The sequence below is a fragment of the Lissotriton helveticus genome, chromosome 1_1 (assembly GCF_964261635.1).
Source record: "Lissotriton helveticus chromosome 1_1, aLisHel1.1, whole genome shotgun sequence".
Taxonomy (NCBI): Eukaryota; Metazoa; Chordata; class Amphibia; order Caudata; family Salamandridae; genus Lissotriton; species Lissotriton helveticus.
In genome coordinates, this window is record NC_136057.1 from 321,639,140 (window position 1) to 321,660,024 (window position 20,885).

A 20,885-nucleotide genomic window follows, 5' to 3' on the forward strand; every position below is an offset into this window, starting at 1 on the left:
TGGTGGGCAGTCCTGCTCTTTTTTAAAAAGATGCAATGTGACCAATCATTTCACCGCCCCCTTTCATCCCCATTAGGATAATTTCACTCACTCAACAGTATCTCTGCCTTGCACAAGTTGCCATATGGATCACCGAGCCTTTTGTGGGTGTACACTCTGCACCCCCTATCCTTTTGGCTAGGCCATGCTGTGTGCCTGCTTTCAGGCCTAACTATAATTATAATTGACTCACCTATGTTTCACACCTTATCTTCATCATGCTGCTAGGTTCTACACTCTCGTAACCACAGCAACTCTCTGGGTCCTCACGCACAGCACCGAAATGCTTCTCACAAAAGATCGCAACAAATATGGTACTCTGCCAACCAGTCACTGCCCACTGTGCACCATTCTACCTATTCAAAAATGCCTTTCGTCACCCCGCATAGAGGTAGTAAATGCTATATCAATACTACAATACAACACAACAGTTTGACTCTGTTTGTTTACACAGAGCCAAACAGCCTTGTGGGCCAACATTGGGCACCTCTGAGCTGCAAAATCCATCAGGTATTTTTAAAGAAAATAATGGGGCACCTGCATGTGTGCAGCGACATGATCATCACTTACTTTTGAGGAATGTCCAGTATATGGAGAACATGGTGAAAGAGGATTTAGGGCATGTTTTGACTGGGAGATATTCTATATTCATTGATCCTACCCCAGAGATACAGATTAGGGATTTGCTGTTTCTTGAAGTTTACAGGAACCAACGTATGCCCTTCTTTTAACACTGTCAGAAGAGGAGATCTTGTTGGGCAGGTGCCGTGGAGTGTTGAGATGAAAGACAACCAGTTGTGGACTTTGTGACATTATAGCCCTGACTTCAGGGGTTTGACCTAGGGATAGCAATCTTATTTTCAAAACGTAACACAGCCAACACTTGATTGTTTGTCCACTTTTTTAGATCCTATTTAATGATCTAATTATGGGGGCAGGAATTAGCTCATTATGTTGCAACTCATAATATCACTTTTCATGTTAAATCTTTTGTATATTTCTAATGTTTGTAGAAAACACGTCTAAAAAAGTAACCATCACTGTTAAATTTACCTGTAATGAATTTATTTGATTAAATGTTAGCTCGCCCCCCCAAACAGAAAACAGAAACATGGGTTAATGACCATAGCAAGTTGCTGATATTGTAGATGCCTGTTACCAAAAATGGAAAAAATGGCACACTTGTGAAAAAGGCCTCGTTATCCTCATTAGACACCCGCCCCACCTTTTCTAAATAAATATCTCCCAACTAGTGGCTCACTGCTTTTGGACCAGGGGACAGATGTATCAAGGCAATTTTTAGTCGCAAACGCTGCGATTCGCAAAAACACAACGTTTGCGACTACAAATTAGCTAAATGGTATGTATTAGGGAAATCGCATTGCAAAATTAAGGAATCGTAAAAAATTGCGATTCCTTAATTTTGCGTAAGCATTTAAGGAATCGCAAATTGCGATTCATTAAATGCTATGCAACAAGCATTTAATTTTTGCGAATTCTCCTTAAGAAATCGCAAATTACCACCACCTTCAAGTTGGTGGTAATTTGTGATTTCTTTCACAAATGCACTTTTTGGCATTTGTAAAGGTGCCTTATGGCGCACATACATGCCCTTAGGGCTTAGACATGTTCATTTCAGGGGTGCAGCAGGGTGTCCTTATGACATCCTTGCACCCTTGAAATTATTCTCAATTTACGATTATCAAATTGCGAATCGCAAATTGAGAATAACTTCCCATTCATTCCTATGGGCCTCGTGGCCCATAGAAATAAATGAGAAAGTATTCCTTAATTGCGATTCACAATTTGCTGATCGCAATTAAGGAATATTAAGAAATCGAAAAAAATATTGCGATTTTCTCCACACATTCCTATTTGCAAATCTCAAATAGCGAATTCTAAAAAATCGCTATTTTAGATTCGCAAATCAGGATGTTGATACATCTGCCCCCAGAAGACTACTCATGTTCAGTACCCCTGGTACACACTTCTGCATATACACACTCATACACTCTGCATATGCGTGTGTGTGCATGTGTGTCATACTCATACACTGTGTGTGTGTGCGTGTTGGTTACCTGTACCACCTACCCACAGGTGCTGAGAGAGGCCTACTTTGCACTGTGTGCAGGGAGCACCTGCCTTTGCTGCTGTTTTTCCACTGAGTAGCACTTAACACTATCAAGCAAATGGGACATAGTCAATATATGAACATTATAGGGCTTTGTGCGGGCTGATCTGTCTAATTCCTGTATCACCATTCTCAGACAAGAGGGGTCTAAGTATGCGCTGGTGCCCTTGCATATAACACATATCCCATGGGTTGTACTGGCTCCATCTTTGTTACATACTTACACAGGGTTTGCTGAGAGAGCTGATCACAACTTAGAGTGTTTCTTTGCACCAGTGATCCGATGACTCCTAGCTTCTTGACTGGGGCTCTTAGGATTAGAAAGAAGTTTCCTGTTTGATTTGATGTTTTTAATGTTTACCTGTTATTAAATTATATTTGTTTTTATTTATATTTTTATTTAGCTTTGAACTCTTTATAACATTATTTACATTGTATTATGATTGTGTAACGCTGCATGCCTGCTTTTATGAATTTTATTAATCGTATAACACTTTATTGACCGACTACTAGCTTTACTGGTTGGCACGATACCTTGCTCATGGAGTGGTTGTGGTACCATTAAAGGCTTCAAACCTACTGAGGTACTGCCTTAAGGAGGTGGGAGGTGAACCATTTTTAAATGTTTCTAAAACATATCCATATACCCCATTCTTTTGCCAACCCTCCAGTATTTGACTACTTGCTTCTCCCTCTCAATTTAATAGTGAATTGGTTGTTGATGTTACTGGTGTGTTTTCAAAATGTCTGCCAGGGCCTTGAGATTTTGATTGAATCCTCGCATGCCTGTGGAACTACATAAGAAAAACATAGTTTCCCTATAAACATACTACTACAATCCACTCAGATATTTTCCGTTTTGCCTCTGACAAATTTCTAGTGCACTTGTAGGAAATGTCTCCTTGAAGAGTTTAACTTTTATTCCTTTGAAAAAAATGTGGAAAACTTCTGAAGATTACCTGTTTCAAAATTGTTAAAATAAAACTTTGAAAATGTATTTTAATTTGTGGGTTTTCTCATCGTTTACTAAAAAGAATTTCTGTATATTTACACACCGCTAAAAATGTTGTATTCTAAGCTTGTCAAGTCTCTTTATTGCCAATGTTTTCCACAGAGTTGTGGAATAACAGTAAAGCATAATACCGATTTCCTTGGATATATCATCTCCTCGTATCTCATTTCTTTTACCTACATATTTCCATTGTCACAATGTGTGTCTTGCTCTTCCACAAGGTCTTGCAGGCACTCTTCACTGTGGAGTTGTGTCCTTGGAGAAGAACATTCTTCCAGAAGGAGGGGTAGGCTAGGACAGTAGATAGATGTGATTTACTTTAGAGGAATGTTCTGTTTTAGGAACTGTGGCCAGATGTAGCACTAGTCTTTCTGGAGACTGAGCCAAGGTTTTTTCTATAGAAGTAATTCCAGGTAAAAGACCTCCAGCCTAAAAAGAATATTTTTCTCTAATATGTTTCTTACTATAAAAGTAATTGTTTGTGTTGGAACGACCCTTCCTGAGGACATTTTTGACAGACATTGCATTTATGTTTCTTAAAAATAACTGATAAGACCATGCTCAGGATAATGGCATATATCTGTGGCATATTATATGTGAAGGTAATTCCTGTTCATTTATAATAACATCATCCCATTGCCCCCAAATTGCCAAGGTAATAGAAGTTTGCCTGGTGAGGATAAGGAAGTGTTTACAGTGATCCATGCCATGTTGATGTCAGCCGTGGCCAGCATGGCTCCCGGGTGGGTGGGGGCGGGGGGTTGCGAGGGGAAGGGGGTCACACGGGGAGAGGGGTCGTGTGGGGAGGGGGGAGTTTTAACTTAATCGATAAATTATTTTTTAAAAGCGTAGTCTTGGCTCCTGCTTTTACTCTCCTGCCTCTTGCAGGAACAGAAAGCAGGCGGCCTCCCTCACCTCACCTAAGCCAATCATAACATTTCAATGGCAGCATTGTGATTGGTGAGGACACTGCCTAGCCACGGGTTACAGGGAGGCCATTTTCTCCATGTAGGCTGCATTGCAGCCTGCATGGAGAAAAGGCAGAGGGCACATGACTGGTTTGGTCGGCCCCAGAGGGCCGACCAAACCAGTCATATGCACTCAGGAGTGGGCACACCACTCCTCCCCTGCCCAGCCCTGCTCATCGCAGACCAGCCTCCCCCACCCACCTGCAACCAAACCCTTCTGCTTTCTTGCTGTGCGAGAAGCAGAAACATAAAATGGTAGTTATTACCATTTTATGTTTCTGCTTCTCACACTGCTACAAAAGCAGTGGGGCGGTGCTCCTCCACCCTAGTGAAGGAGCCACCCCTGGTTGTTGTTAAGAACGATTAGTTACTGCTCCCTATCATTCCTGCTCACCTCCAATGTGAAATAACCAAATGCCAATTTGTGTTGATGGAAATATCTGAGAAGGTCTTTGCTGTTTTTTCCAGGTCTAGCAGATGAGTTTGGTTTCGGTCTTCATCAGAATTAAGAAGTGGTCAATGCTGAGACCGGCTTCCAGTCCTCCTTCTGCTGGATGAGTGGTGGCTCGGCAGTTTCTGGATGTGTTATAGGTGAGTCCGGAATAAATATTTTTGTGGCATGAGTTTCAAGAATATTCAAATGTAAAAAAAAACTCAGTTCATCCAACCATGGAGTCAAATTCTGAACAAGATAGTTACAAATCATGGGTATATTCAAGACATGTGTAAGGCTGGTGGAGTGGTAGTGAGACATTTAAACAACAGCGATTTTACTCTGCAATTTGTGCCATTCCATTAGACATCACTGGAGCAGTCACAAAGGTACTCCTGGCTTTGACTAAACCTGGAGACTTGAAAATGTCTCTATGGTTAGGAAACATTATTCTATTCCACCACTTGCCCTACTGTCAGGGGTTGCAGAAGTCTCTTCCAATTCCTATAACTCCACCTGAGAGAGAGAAGGTAGGAGGTGTGCCTTGTTTTATGAATGTCATTGAAATAAATGATGCCATTATTTTCTGAGTAAAGACCATTTTAAACTACTTTTTAGTCCTCCTCAGCAGACAAGAAACTATTATTGCACCCTTTCCCTGCCCATGAGATTCAGTCTTATGTTGTTGTCCATTTAAAATGTTTGAAGGCATTCGTCTTCATAGGTGGATTTACTGTTATGTACATTCCAAACATCACTCTATGCCACTGCACACTATGCCACTGCACTCTACGCCACTGCAATTTATGCTCACCTTTAGACGTCATTAGACATTTTTGCAATCAATAGTCTCTTCCAGTACTATGTTTTCATCTGAACATCGTATCTCTAGTTATGCATTCAGTGCGCCATGTATTCACAGCTGGATGCTAACTAATGACTCACTAAACACTTTTGAGCAATAGTATGCTGCTTTTGCTACAACATGCTACCATCATTATTGTGAGCAGTGCTCTCTTTCATTAATCTTTTGAAAATGTATAAAGCACCTATCACTTTTTAAATTCAATCTTCTACACATTTTCATGGATTAAAGAGAAGAAAGTGAAATTATCTTCTACTGTCATAAAGGAGGATGTTGCTAAGAGTGTTTTTGGTTTTCTTGACCAATGGTTTGCTGTAAGACTTTAGTATTATACCTCCTGCCTAACTGGCTGCATGACTTGAATGTTGTGGATAATGTTAGGGACTAGAGAATGAATTGTTGTCTCTCTTCAATACTAATTAAAAGCTTCTCACGGATGTTGAATGCAGATACGGTTCTACCATAGTCTCTGTTTTTCGTGATTGTCTGTGTTAGGCCTGTCTATTTGCTGCCACAACTTCTACTGATATGCTTTGCTTGGAATCGCGACTAATTAATACCTCACCCCTTCAATATTACCCAAAATGACTTTACTGTGAGAAAGGGAATTAAATTGATCTATTCACTCTGGATGGTAATAAGGTTAACATTGAGTTTCTAAGATTTAATTATAAACCTTTCCAATAAGTGTCTGCAAAATGTGAACTTCTAAGGGCAATCGTTTCGCACATCATTGACAACTTCAATGCCATGCTAATGGATCCTCCTTCAGCAGTGCAATCCATTATGGGGATTAGCGCCTTTGTATCGATGATATATGTTTCCGAACACGACAAAGACATTTCCAGTTTAAATTGGCAAAGGATATAATTATTAACTGGAACTTGGGAGCCGATCTTCAAAAACGAGACTCATTGAGATCATAAATAAACCCACAAAATGAATCTATCTATCTATCTATCTATCTATCTATCTATCTATCTATCTATCTATCTATCTATCTATCTATCTATCTATCTATCTATCTATCTATCTATCTATCTATCTATCTATCTATCTATCTCTCTCTCTCTATATATATATATATATATATAGATATAGATATAGATATAGATATATAGATATATATATACATATATATGTATTTATATATATATATATATATATATATATATATATATATATATATATATATATATATATATATATATATATATATATATATATATATATATATATATATATATATATATATAATTCAATTCAATTCAAATAATCTTTATTTCGGTCATGAAAGACCATAAAAGATATACAAATAATTTTTATCATTTAAGAACATTTATGCAAATGCTATAAAAAAAGTCATAGTTAAAATCTGATTACTAAAAAAAAAACATCATAATTCGAAGAAGGGAGGAAATGGAATTGTTTCATATAACTTTAGTTATATATATTGATTCAAGAAGCAGAGATCTCTGGGTAGTTCTCAAGTTTAGGTGGAAAGCAGCTCCTGTATAGAGCACCCTCGACACCAGCGACACTCTAAATTTGCCTACCTCAAATGTCTGCTATCCCACCCTCACTAATCACCACTCATAAAGACCACATTTCTTTGTTCCTTTCCAACACACCCCTTGTTGTTTTCTCCACATGGCAGCCTTACAACTACGTCACCTTTCTTTTCCCAGACCACTTGTTGCAAAGCATGGGAGTAGGTACAGGAAGTAAAAGGGTCAATCTATCTTCAGACTCTATAAGAGTCTGTGGTTTCTACAGGCTGGGATACCCCTTGGGCCAGTAAGTGTGCACATCAGTTCTTTATATGCACTACAGAAACCCTCCTCTTCAGGAAGGACAGTGATTGATTTTGGCTGAGGTAGGACCTCAGCCTACTACTGTTGTGTGCATTTGTCCTGTAAGAGAGCAGAGGCCTTTAAAGCAAGCAAAGACAATGGCCCCCATACGACAGTAAAAATCAACTTCTACTCATGCACATATCTGTGTTGCAAACATTTGTGAGATCCAGAGAAAATGTGAAACATTTGGTCCTCAAACCCTTTGTGATGGTACCCTTAAATACATTGACTAGTGGTGGTTGATAAATTCCGCTCTGCCGGCGGAATTCGCAGAGTTTTGCCCTCGCCATGTTACGCTTGTAATGCAGAGTTCCGGCAAACCTCGACCAACCGTCAGGTGTCGGAGTTTATTCTCATGCATGGCTCATTGGCGAGTGAGAATTGGTGTTCCCTTGCGTGATTTTTGGGTAGTACGACGGCACCACTTCAAGATTTTCTCAATGCGGGCAGTCGCGACAGTTCGCGGTGAGAAAACTGCTCCAGAAGTAGAAAAACTACTAGAGTGGCAGCAAAGAAACAGCTCCTCTGGCGCGCTGCGCATGCCCTTCGTGCTGGTTTAGCTACATGGAGCAAGCTCCTGGTGCTAAAAATCAGTGCAACGTGCCGATTCCGCCTGCTCACAGAACTCTGCGGAATCACGCTGGGCTTTTTTGTAACTCCGCGGAATTACCCAGAGTGAAAATAAATGAGTCCCATCCATCCCTAACCATGACACTATATTTGGATCTTACTGCCCCTGATGATACTGGAACATGATTCACTTCCAGCAGTCATACTATTCTCCTTTTTATAGACGTTTTTCAGGAACACCTCATAATGCCAAACCTGCTAACTGTTTTATGGTAACCCCTCTCAGTAGTAGCTATCTTTAGGTTTGAATTATTGACTCCACAAAATTCACCTAGATAGCTTCTTCAGCATTATGTAATTTACTCTGGATGTCACTTTTTTACAATGCATCTTGGAGAGAGCATGTTAGTGGTGCATTTTTGTCACAATTAAGGGACGTTCCAGAGATTAGAATGCAGGGGTTATTTGAATCTCCTGCAAATATGCATTTTGTGATGCGACTGATTAAACGCATTTCAAAGTGAAGGGCAGTTCTCAAACCAGTAGATGTGCTAGAGTCCAATGGTTTCCGACACGCCCTTAGAACATCTGGGGTCAGATGTATGACCATTCCATTTTGCAAGTCGCTATTCCATGGAGTGTACAACAGTGTCTGACACACTGTTTGCAATTCCCAGATAGGTTGCAAGGGACCTGCTTTATGAATATTTATGAGGCAGGTCGCATTTTGCAACCCTTTGGGTATGGTCGGCACTCACAGGGATGGTGGCCGGCTGGGGTCAGCAGACCACCATATCTGTGACTGCTTTTTTAATAAAGCAGGTTTGTTTTAATAAAGGCAGCCCATCTTCCTTAAAGGAACACAGGATGTGGTTAAAAAAGAAAAAGTGAAACGTTTCAGTTAGATTTTTTAAGAGCAGGCAATGGTCCGTGAGACCACTGCCTGTTCCTAAAAAATATTTGCACTCACATTCGCAAAGGGGAAGGGCTCCCTTCCCATTTGCAATTGGCCTACTACCAACTTTCCATCGGTATTAAAATGTGAATGTTTTATGAGCGCATTTCGGTTGCAAGACATTTGTACATGGCACTGCGAATCGCTATTAGGAAGGGACACCCTTGACACCCCTTCCTAATAGCAAGTCGCAAACCCTATTTTGCAAGGCGGAAAGAGGTTTGTACATTCCACAGACCTATTTAGCCCCGATTGGCCGTTTGCGACCGCTAAAAATGGTCGTACATGTGGCCCCTGGCCCTGTATTTCCCTCACCAGACTCTCACAGGAACTGAGGTAGAAGAAGGTGGAGCCCTCTGCAGGTGTCTGAAGCCTACTGCAGCCCAAGAAGATGCAGATAATGTTTATAGAGGTAGTTTGATGGGACTCCCGAGACACCACATAACTGGAGAGACAAGCGTGCCCTCTCCAAAAGGGGTTTATGGGAAAGGATTCATGGCAGGACGGCCACCGTCTGAACGGCGCACTTTTCTGACTGCGACGCCATTAAGGAAAGGTGAAGAAACGATGTCTGATTTCAACAGTCGGAGCAGAGGGCAAGTTACTTGAGTGAATGTCAATTAATTGGATATATTTCCCCCCTGCGCCTTTTAGGAGAGACGGGGACGTTATCACCCATCCTTCGCAGAAGTCGTTGAGAAAATGTACATTAGATCATGCTCCTGGAGGCGCCGCCCGAGCCAGCGAGGAGGCGAGCTCACACACTGGCTGGGTTTGACTCCAGTACATTAACCGCGCAGGATAACAGCTCCCCGGGGCGAGTCTACGAGAAGCCGCTAAAAGACATTGGAGGCGAGGACACGTCTCTCCGTTTGCGTTCGGTTTATCATATAAATAACAACTTGGCGCGCGCACGCGTTTCCTGCAGGGACCCGCGCCCGCGGGGCCTTCCAGCGGGACATCCTTCAACACGTGAGGCCCCCCTGTCACTCACAATGCCTTATTATTTCCATTTGTTTGGGGTATTTATAGAGCATGGGGCTCGCTTCGACAGGGCGAGCTGTAGGAAGTGTTCAAAAGCTGTTAAAGTGACACGAGTTTTACAGTTCTGAGAAGAACATGGGCGAGGCTAAGTGGATGCTGGGGGTGGAGGGAGGGCCGTTTAGTGGAATCTCGGCCCCCTGCTGGTATTCGGCAAGATCCATTGCAGGTTCATGCCGGCTCTACTGCAGGTGTTCATAATACTCCTAATGGCATCTCTAAAGGTAAAAACATCTGCTTTGAAGCTATTTCTATGCTCTTGCACCCCCACCCACAGCCACAATCACCTAGAACACAGACGCTCATCCCTCACAGGCAGTACTGTGGAGCTCAGGTTCACAGTGAGTAGAGCTGCGAGAGGGACATCCCACCAATCTTGTTCATGTATTTGTGAGCGGGACATCCCGCTGGGCTTGTTGGTGCATCTGAGAGAGGGACATCCCACCAGGCTTTTTGATGCATCTGTGAGAGGGACATTTCACCTAGATGCTCAAAACACCTACGTGAGGAACATTTCAGTAGGTTTGTTGATGTATTTGTGAGAGGGACATCCCACCACGCCTATTGATGCATCTCTGAGAGGGACACCCCGCCAGGCATATTGGTGCATCTGTGAGAGGGACATCTCACCTAGCTGCTCAAACCACATATGTGTGGAACATTTCAGTAGGTATGTTGATGTATTTATGAGAGGGACATCCCACCAGGCTAGCTGATGCATCTGTGAGAGGGATATCCCACTGGGCTTGTTGATGCATCTGTGAGAGGGACATTTCACCTAGATGCTCAAACCACCTACGTGAGAAACATTTCAGTAGGTTTGTTGATGTATTTGTGAGAGGGACATCCCACCACGCCTATTGATGCATCTCTGAGAGGGTCACCCCGCCAGGCATATTGGTGCATCTGTGAGAGGGACATCCCACCAGGCTTGTTGGTGCATCTGTGAGAGGGACATCTCACCAAGCGGCTCAAACCATATATGTGTGGAACATTTGAGTAGGTTTGTTGATGTATTTGTGAGAGGGACATCCCACCAGGATCGTTGATGCATTTATCAGAGGGACATCCCACCAGACTTTTTGATGCACCGTGGGTAGAGGGACATCTCGCCTAGCTGCTCAAACCTCTGAGAGGGACTCCCCGCCAGGCATATTGATGCATCTGTGAGAGGGACATCCTACCAGGCTTATTGATGCATGTCTGAGAGGGACATCTTGCCTAGATACTCAAACCTGTGAAAGGGACATCCCACCAGGTATATTGATGCATCTGTGCGAGGGACATCGTGCCTAGATGCTCAAACCTGTGAAAGGGACATCCCACAAGGCTTGTTGATGCATCTGTGAGAGGGACATCGTGCCTAGATGCTCAAACATGTGAAAGGGACATCCCACAAGGCTTGTTGATGCATCTGTGAGAGAGAAACTTCGCCTAGTTGCTCAAACCACTTATGTGAGGGACATCTCTTGAGGCTTGTTGAGGCATCTGTGAGAGAGACATCTCACCAAGTTTCTCATACAACTTACGTGAGGGACATCTCTTGAGGCCTCACGTTACATCTGTGAGAGGGACATCCCACCAGGCATATTGATGCATGTTTGAGAGGGACACCCCTCCAGGCATATTGATGCATCTGTGAGAGGGACATCCTACCAGGCTTATTGATGCATGTCTGAGAGGGACACCCCGCGTGTGATGATGCATCTGCAACAGGGACATCCCACCAGGCTGTTAAACTTGTAAATAGATGCAGATCCCTCACAGGCACTACTGTACATGCATGTCGATGCATCTACAAAACGGACATCAAACTGGACTGCTCCAACCACTTATGTGCAGCCCATGCCACCAGGCGTGTTGATCCGTATGCAAGCTGAGCATCCCACAGGGGTTTTCAACCAATCTGTACGTGGGAAATCCCATCGGACTGAACAAACCTTCTACATGAGGATTAACCCCACAAGGATTGTAAATGCATCTGCAAGGGGGACATCCTGCTGTTTGAGGCATCCTGCCAGGTCATTGGAAGCATCATAGCGGGCTGCTCAAATCATCGGCATGACTGGCATCCCACAAGACTTGTTGAAGCATCTGCGAAAAGAAGATCCCTCCTCTCTAGTCACTCTGCTGGGTCGCCGAAGCATCCCACCAGGCTGCCTACCCCAGTGCACCCCGGGTAAAATCTTAAGCCTTGTTGCGACACATAAGTTGTGTCCGTGTGTACAGTTATGCTTCGTAAGCAGATGACTATTGTGCTTATTCCAGACTTAAGTTGAGTTACGTTAGTGCAGTGATACTCAAAGTACGGCCCAGGTGCCACATGCGGCCCTCCTAATTGAGGCCCCCTGCTGAACAGCATCTCTGTGCTGCTGTTCACTTGGTAGAGCAGGACCAATTCAGAAAGACGTGAAATGGGTATGCTATATGTACATGTTAGCTAAGGTAATGGTAAGGAAGCAAAGAAGGTGTCCTCAGCAACTTATCTTTAAGAGCACTTTTCGTTTTCAAGATATCTTGCACTAAATATGTTAAAACATGATAAACTTTGTGCAAACTACAAAAAAGTTAGTTTATTTTTTTTAGCATGCAGGACCTTTTTACCTTAGTAGGTTAGATTGTATCACTACATTGAGAGGCATTTATTAGCAATGATAGTTTTCAAAAATGAACTTGGAAACATTCATGTGTGTAGTCTTAGTTGCTATATCATTGAAACGACAATTTAATTTATTAAATAAAACACCAGAGAAGGTTTTGTACAGCGCATATCCTAAATTTGTGTATTTCAATGTGCTCTCATATATAAAGTAAAGTAAAGTCCACATTTGTAAAGCGCACAATCACCCGTAAGGGTCTCTAGGCGCTGGGGGCCGTCGGGAAGATTAAGCGAGCTATTGCCCAGAGTCACATGGTGCTGGGCTAATCTGCCGCCGGAGCCGGGGATCGAACCGTGATCCCCAGATTCCAGCGTCAGTCGCCCTGGCCGCGGTGCCACAGGGAAGAAAAAAAGGAGGCAAAGTGAAATTAAACAATTGCCTAGGATCACACAAGTTGGTCAAGTGGGAAGCCAGGACTTATCCCAGGCTGTCTGGTTTCACATTTTGCAATTCTGTCACCAGATGAGTTATCTCTTTCCCTCTCATGTTTCACATTAGAAGATAATGGTTTGACTTTGAAGTTAATGCTTTGTCTTTAATTCTTGGGGCATGAGAATTGAGCGTCAGTGACAGACAGAAGCCAAGTGAAGGCTTGGTGTGTTGTCCACACCATGGATCTTCTTTGCATCCTCCTACGCCCACCTTTCATCACCTTGACCTTAGCACTGCTGGCATTGGTGCGGCCCTCGGGCATGCCAAGACAGTACTTTGTGACCCCTAGGGAAATGTTTGTGAGTCCCAATGCTCTAGTGCACAGCTGCGAAGCTGTGTAAGTCTCCTGCAAATGGCTGTGAGTGAACACAATTCCCACTGTTGCACATGGCCCCTTCAACTGTTATTCAGCCCTTGTAAAGTGTTGTGCCTCCTTTGTGCTAGAATTTGTGCTATATAAATCTGCATAAATAAATAAATAAAATGAAATAAATACATAAATCTCCCTCTTTTTTAAAAGAAACCTTTGCTGGCTTCTTACTGTGCAAGCTATTCGTCTGCGTACCTTTGAAAATAAGTAGATACCACATCACGTATAATTTACGGGCAAAACAGCATGGCATACAGCCACTCATCCCCGAGGGAAGAGTATTGAAAATGTACTCCCTAGACTGACGTTTGTCTTTATGTATCTATGTGTCATTTCCATTGCACATATCAGAGCTGGCTTTAGCGCTGGTGGCGCCCTGTGTGACAATGTCTCTTGGCGCCCCCCATTGACCACCTCTGCCACGGATTCCCACATTAGCACTCTTTAACAGTGCCTCTCACGTCTCCATAATCAATCAATCAATCAATCAAACCATTTGTATAGCGCACTACTCACCCGGGAGGGTCTCAAGGCGCTTGGGGAAGGGGTAAGCTACTGCTCGAACAGCCAGGTCTTGAGTTGTTTCCTGAAGGCGAGATGGTCCTGGGTCAGCCGAAGGTGGATGGGGAGGGAGTTCCATGTCTTGGCAGCCAGGTAAGAGAAGGATCTTCCTCCGGCGGTGGCTCTTCGGATGCGTGGTACGGCTGCGAGGGCGAGGCTGGTGGACCATAGCTGGCGGGTGGGCGTGTACAAGGTCTGGCAGTCGTTGAGGTACTTGGGGCCCAGGTCGTGGAGAGACTTATGTGCGTGGGTGAGGAGCCGGAACGTGATCCTCTTGTCGACGGGGAGCCAGTGCAGGTTCCTCAGGTGGCTGGAGATGTGATAAAGATCAATTCAAAATGGTCAGGCGATTTAGTTGGTGTTTCCTAAGTTAAATTTGCCCGGCGTTAAACGCCTCTAATACCATACGAAGTTATCCAATAAAGAGGCAGGCGCTGGAGACAGGAAGACAGGAAACAAGTTTTATTCCGACGGATCAGAACACGTCAGATCGGACAACAAGGTATCGTCTCGAGGTGCTCCTCCAGCCTCTCTGGGGCCTGGTCTTTAATACACTGGTTTAAGACATGTGAACGTTCTTTATTACAACAAAGACATTGTGAAGTATGAGGATGACATCCCCGGCACCCCCCCCAGTTCCGGCCCATTCCAACACATGACAACAGTAGAGGCCCTTACCCCTCATACAATGGGAGGGGGCTATCACGTAGCTGAGTGTTCTGCCGATTCCTTTGGAATGTGTGCGCCTGATCGAATCTCAGGGGGTGGGGAGGTCATGATCAATAGTGGCTCCTTTCAAGAGAGGCGAGTGCATACAGTAGTGGGCAATAAACTGTATCCTCAGGCTAAGGGATGACCAGTGGTTCATACAGGCAATCGGGCTCAGAGGAAGGGGTCATCAAAGGAGGGGTATTCATGGACGGAAAGAAGGTGTTGGTCAGGCACGGGGTGTGATTCCTAGAGACAGAGTCATGCGGGAGGGGAGGGCTCATGACTTGTGCATGTGAGAGCGGGGGCGGTCAGGGTGCATGGGGGAAGCTTGCAGGGTCAGGGAAGTGTGCCGACGATCGATCGTGAACAAGGAGACCATGATACCTAAAATGGCTGTCGTGTATGTTCATACGTGAGTCTGCAAGATGGCGTAGATGATGTTCAGTACACGAACTAAAATTCCACAGTCCTCCCTTTTAACATGTCTCGCCAGCTTGTCAGTTTGGATCAATCCCCATGAGACCCCGTACCTCTATCTCGTATAGGGGACTCATGTGCTCAGTTTTAAAGTCCAAAGTCTTAGGGCACATACAGTTGGAAATGAGTGCACACAAAGATGGTAAACATTGAATACCTAAGCAACACCCACACAGTATCATGATTGGTATCAACATAAACGTGAACAATCTCCACCCCCAGTCCTTCAAAGTGTCCCAGAACCAGCCTCCAAGTGACCATCCTTCCTGCTCCTGGTGAACCTCTGAGGACAGTCTGTGAAGGTGTTCGATTGCCTTGTAGACTGAAGGCGAGTTATCTGGCACGTAGGTGCAACAGCTGGAGCCAATGATGCGGCATGCACCTCCACGGTCGGCCAGAACCACATCTAGAACAAGGCGATTTTGAAGGGCCACCAGGCGGACTGCCTGAAGCTCAGCCGTGTTGTTAGCAAGGATGCCAGCGGTGATGTTAATGGTTGTTTCTACTGCCTGTGTCAGGTGTCGGATAGCGCGGCTATTTGCCATTGGGCCCCACAGAGGAACAAGTCCCTTTGCCGCATCCAGGAACTGTGCTCCGGTGGAGTCGGCTTGTCCAATGTCTCCGGCGCGCTTTTGCCGGTGATGGTAGGCTGGGGCCACGTACGTGGGAGGAAGAATGAAGGCGATGTAGCACGTACCCCTCCAGCCTTTTGGGTGCCAAGTGTAAGCTTTGGTGCCACAAACAAAGTACATATTCGGGGAAGCAACAAAGGAGGGGGGGTCAGCTGAGACCAATGTTTTGGTGATGCGACAGGAACTATGACCCACCAGCTGCGTTCCCTGGCCTTCGAGGCATACGAGTCCTGTGACATTGATGACAGACAGGGCCACGGTCAGGGTGGCAGCCGTTTGTTTCCGCAGGTGAGAGAAGGTGGGTCTGGCTGGATTGTGGAGCACTTGCATTTCGACTCTTTCTTTGGCCGGGATGTTCGCAAGGAAGGCTGAACCTGAAAGCACAGGACAAAAGGGGGCAGACGTCTTTCCTGTTTTGTTCAGCCAGAACCCATAGTAGAAGTGCGATACTGTTTGACCAGAAGCGGCGTTGTCCTTGTGGCTTTCCTGCAAGAGGATCAACCAGGCGAGGCAGGAGCCGTGAACTGAGAAAGGAGAAGGGATGAAGGGGATGGAGTGTCCGGTAGCATGCGGGAGCAACCCGCAGATCCAGCAGTTCGTGGCATTTGCAGCAAGGTTGTGCTGGTGCAACAGTTGCACGAAGGAATTGTTCCAGAACTCCTTACGCCTTTCTCGGACCTGAGGTGAAAGGGTGATCAGGTGGTGCTCTTTCATGGTGGTTGGCTGTACAGTGGTCGGCAACATCTGGTGAGCGGGTGTGCTTTCCTCCAAGATCCAGAAGGAAGTCATGAGGAGGAGGCAAAAGAGGAAGACAATGAAGAAAGCGACTGTCTTTGATTTGTGCAAATTATCAGTCTTTGGGTTCCTGTAGTGGGTATTTCCTGTTGCTTCCGACGTCTTCTTATCTGGCGCTTCCATCATCTTCTTATCTGGCGCTTCCATCATCTTCATCTTCAAGGTGCTCGGTAGTGGGCAGAACCACAGACTTTGTTTAGCTTCTCTCCGGGTAACCCTTGGTTGCTTTGGGTCACCGTTCTGAGATTTTTAACTTAGTCAGTGGCCTACTTAGCCGAAGCTCCCTCCTTTCGACGCAGGAAATACCCTTCTCGGGATGGCACAGTGGGATCAGAGTGTTTTGCAAGTTCAAGTGCCTCGGTATCAGGATAGCAGTTCAGTGATGGTCGGTCTTTGTTCAGGAGCTCTTCCTGGGTGCTGACGTTGCCTGACGTGGCCAGGGTCGAGGAGACCTTCTTGCAGTGGTGTGCGTGCAGCCAGTGCTTTTTCCCCTCCACTCGAAGAGCCGTCCGAGTGGTGATCAGTACTTGCCAGGGGCCCGTCCACCGGGTTTCCAGACTCTTTGCCCGTTGAAAATTCCGGACTAGGACATACTCTCCCGGTTGGATATCGTGACCGGGACCCCTGGAAGCATCGGGGATGGCCTGCTGCACCTGTTGATGAATGACAGACAACGTTTTAGTTAACTTGTATAAATAATCTGACAGCAGGACATCGGGGACGTCGTGAATGGAGGTCGGCTTGGGGGCAGTCCAGAGGTTCATTGGTCGCCCAAACACAACCTCGTAGGGGGTCAAGTGGTGCTTAGTGGGAGTGGAGCGCATCGATAGTAATGCCAGTGGGAGGGCATCTGGCCACTTAAGTCCTGTGGTGGCCACTATCTTTGACAGTTTCAGTTTCAGTGTAGCGTTGTGTCGCTCAACCAGGCCAGCGGATTGGGGGTGGAAGACTGCATGGAACCTCTGTTTTACCCCCAACCCCTTCAGGATTAGTTGGATAACTTCAGCTATGAAGTGGGGGCCATTGTCGCTCCATAAAATACGACAAAGGCCGTAGCGAGGGAAAAACTCTTTCAGTAGTACTTTGGCAGTAGTCATGGCAGTGTTATCACGGGTCGGATAGGCTTCTACCCATTTGCTGAAGGCACATACAATGACTAATACGTACTTCAAGCCTTGGCACCTCTCTAGCTGGATGTAATCCATCTGGAGGACCTCAAAGGGGTGGTCGGGGATCCCAAACCCTCCCCGGGGTACCACAGTTCCTTTCCCGGGGTTGTGTTGTAAGCAGATAAGGCACTGCTGGACTAGGCGTTTGGCCGAGTCGGGGATCTTGTTGTTGTGCCAGACTTTGGAAATGAGTTCAATCATGGGGGCAGAACCTATGTGTGCAGGGGAGTGTGCCATTGTCAGTATGGGGATCAAGTATGCATCAGGCAGCAACCATTTGTTCGTGTCTTTTGTCCGCCAGCAGCCTTCATCGTCCCTTAGACCCACCCGCGCCCACTCAGTCAGTTTGTGTGGTGAGCTGGCCGATTGGATGTCCCTGATTGTTTCCCTAGCGTCGGTCCATTTTTCTGCTTGTGACCTGGTCATATACATGCGTGTCGTTGTCCTATTCTCAGCTGTGGTTCGGGCAGTGATGTCGGCTAGTGCGTTTCCCTGTCCGACTAAATCTGTCACCTTCTTGTGTGCCTGGCATTTGATCACTGCTAATTGTTTGGGGAGAAGAACTGCTTCAATTAGGGCGGAGACTAGATCTCCATGAAGGATGGGCGTGCCGTGGGACGTCAGGAATCCCCTTTCCCTCCACAAGAGCCCAAAATTATGAACCACCCCGAAGGCATACTGGCTGTCTGTGTAAATGTTCGCCGTGGTTCCTGCTGCTATGATACATGCTCGTGTGAGGGCAATTAGCTCTGCTGCCTGTGCGGATCGTTGTGTGATGCGAGCTGTTTCAACTACTGTTCGAGCTGTCGTCACCGCATAGGCAGCAGAAGTGGTGCCGTCTGGGAGTTTGATACAAGAGCCATCTACCCATAGTTCTCCATCAGGGTCTGTAAAAGCAACGTCTCGGAGGTCTATTCTACTCCTGGTCTGTTCGTCCGTGAGGGTCACACAGTCGTGTATAGGGGGCACATCGGGGTCATTTTCGGGCAAGGGCAACAGTGTAGCAGGATTCAATGTCGTGCATCTCTTCAGGGTGATGTGGGGTGCAAGTAGAGTCAATTCGTACCCTGTCAGTCGTGCACTAGTCAGGTGTTGAGTCTTGGTCTGGTTCAAAAGGGTGTCAACTGCATGGGGTACTAATACCGTGAGAGAGTTCGAAAGTACAATTCCCTCACTCTGGCGGATAGAGACAGCAGCAGCGGCTACTGCTCGAAGGCAGGCAGGTAGAGCTCTGGCGACTGGATCAAGAGTGGCAGAGAAATAGGCACAAGGGCGTTGTTTGGTGCCGATGGGCTGAGTTAGAACAGACAATGCGCATCCCTCCCTTTCGTGAGAGAAGAGGGAGAAGGGCTTGGAGTAATCTGGTGTTCCTAGAACGGGTGCCGAGCAAAGGGCATCCCGCAGCTCCTTAAAGGACGCTTGGCATTCGGGGGTCCAAGGGAGTGGGAAAGGGACATCTTTGGCCAACAGGGAAAGTAGGGGTTTTATGATGAGACTGAAATTCGGTAACCATTATCGGCAGAAAGAGGTAAGGCCCACCAATGAACGGACTTGTTTCTGTGTTTTTGGGATGGGGGTGTCTAGGATGGTTTGGATTCGGTCGGGCTTAAGTTTCCTCCCTTCTTTGGACAGGAGATGGCCTAGGTATGTCACTTGGGGTTGGCAGAACTGCAGTTTCTTTTTGGAGACTTTGTGGCCATTCTCCGCAAGAAAGTGCAAGAGTTGGATAGTGGCTGTGATTGCAAGTGGAGTGGTGTCGGTCGCCAAAAGGATATCATCGACATATTGGATCAACACCACTCCATCTGGTAGCTGGACGGCGTCCAGCTGTCTTTTGAGGGCCTGGCTGTAAATGCTGGGACTTTCAGTGTAGCCCTGGGGAGCTCTACAAAATCGGTATGAACGGTTTTTTAAAGTGAAGCCGAAGAGATAACGGCTGTCTGGATGGATGGGGATAGAGAAAAATGCATTTTTAAGATCAATAACGGTGAAGGTGGTGGCGGTGGACGGGATGAGAGTCAGAATGGTGGCGATGTCTGAGACCACGGGGTACTGTGGTACCACCACTTTGTTGACTTCTCGCAGGTCGATGATGAAGCGGTACGCTTTCTCATCTCCCTCACCTTGCTTTTTAACAATGGGTAGGATAGGGCTATTGCAGACATTACTAACCACTTCCTCTACCACTCCTGCATCCACCAAGGACTGAATAATCGCTACCAATGCCTTCTCGCCTTCGGGCGATATCCGGTACTGTGGGAGTTTCGGGAGTATTGCATCTGGTCGAACAGTTATGTGTACAGGATCGATCATCATTCGTCCTACATCCGAGTCGTTTCTGGCCCATAGGTACAGGGGTAGGGTATCGAGCGAGGACAGGTCAGCATCTGTTATGGCGTACATATGTCGTGTGGGGTAGGGTCTGGACATGCTTGGGTTGTCGTACAGGATGACTCGGACTCCATCCGGGGAACACCTAATAGTAGCTCGGAAATGTTTCAGTAAATCAATACCCATAATGGCGTCAGGGGAGTTGGAGGAGAGCAGAAATGTTGTGTCAGTGGGATTGTTTCCTAGGTCAAAGGAGATAGGTACAGACAGGGGATTAGTGGAGGGCGTTCCATCGAAACCTATCGATGTAATGTGTGAGCCAGACAAGGGTGCCCTTGGAATCCGTCGCTCTGATAATACACTACGTGTCGCTCCAGTGTCTACCAAGAATGGAGACTTTGTACCCAGGACCTTAGCAGTGACGTAAGGACCTTGCTGGTCAACACAGAGCTCGACTGGATCCCTCCCTTGCCCCTGGCAGTCCTATGCAGAGTCGTGAGCATTGTTGCAGTCGGACTGTTGGCACTGATTCTGTCGGGGGCGGTCAAATGTGTTTGGTCTGCCAGGTCGGTCATTGATGGTGTCGTGGGCCTGCCCTCGCCCCTGCCCTCCAGTTTTGGGGCCATTTGTCATGTCCCTTGTCTCTTTATTTTTAATCATTTCCCGAAGGGCCAGGCATTGAGACTTCCAATGTCCAAATTCTTTGCAAAATGCACACTGGTTCTCATCGAGGTCGGTTCGTGGAGCGCCGGGTGTGGGGTTGCGGTCTCTAAGGGGCGGATTCCTAGGGGCATTCGACTGGTAGTTTCCCCTATACCGTTCCCTTCCTGTAGTCACTCCCTGCAATTGAGCAATCATCACTCGTTCCTTTAAGTCC

General features: G+C 46.0%; 1 protein-coding gene across 1 annotated transcript in view; it reads left to right on the plus strand.

The window, feature by feature from the left end:
• CHRM2 (cholinergic receptor muscarinic 2) overlaps positions 1–20,885 on the plus strand; it is a 645,462-nt gene that overhangs the window by 532,729 nt on the left and 91,848 nt on the right. The window contains exon 4 of the mRNA XM_078671791.1: positions 4,619–4,741. The gene's annotated coding sequence lies outside the window, so the exon portion shown is untranslated. The remainder of the gene's footprint in view (positions 1–4,618; positions 4,742–20,885) is intronic.